Raw genomic sequence first — 792 nt, forward strand, 5'->3', positions numbered from 1 at the left:
TGTGAAGTTGTTTACAAAAAGAGGCAAAATTGTTTCCTGTGTAACCTGGGCCATTATCTGTTTTAATTTGTTGAGGTTTACCTATAACCGAGAGTGTGGCAAATACATGGGAAATAACATGTTTGCCGGCCTCACCAGTTTGTGCCATGGCAAAATGAAACCACTAAATGTACCAACAGAAACATGAACATAAAACAAAATCATGGATAGATAAAAAATATAAAATTTATTTGGAGGAAGATGGTTATCAATAGTTTTAGCAAAGGAAGCACCACGTGCAATAGACCAGAAATCTGTTTGTTGGAATAGCCAATTAATTTGATCTTTTGTATATGACTGGATGATTGTATCAGGATCTTTGTCATATGTCAGGCCAACCACAATTGAAGCAATTGCCTCCATTATTATGGTTAAGAAATTGGCAAACAGTATAACTTTTAAGAGCATTGGCCAGAGCCAATCCCTGTTGGTATGCTGACCCAATATCAGAACATAGGCGAATATATCCTGATAAATCTGTCTTATTTCTATATGACCTGATTGCTGTTTGAAATCATCTCCAGAGAGCGCAGCACGGGCCAATGTTTGCCAATCTAAAATCAAAGCCACATATGTGGTGACATGCTTGCCCTTGTTGATCTATGGTTTCTGTTACCGGGAAGGCTTCCCATTCCTCAAAGTTCATTGATGGTTGTGGTATCTAAACTGTTTTAATTTTTTTTTTTTTGAGAGGTTTTCACTATAGGGCCTGTGCACTCACCAGACAGACCTACAGGAAGTGAGAAATCACTC

This window comes from Tupaia chinensis, unplaced genomic scaffold (assembly GCF_000334495.1).
Source record: "Tupaia chinensis unplaced genomic scaffold, TupChi_1.0 Scaffold144814_1, whole genome shotgun sequence".
Lineage (NCBI taxonomy): Eukaryota > Metazoa > Chordata > Mammalia > Scandentia > Tupaiidae > Tupaia > Tupaia belangeri.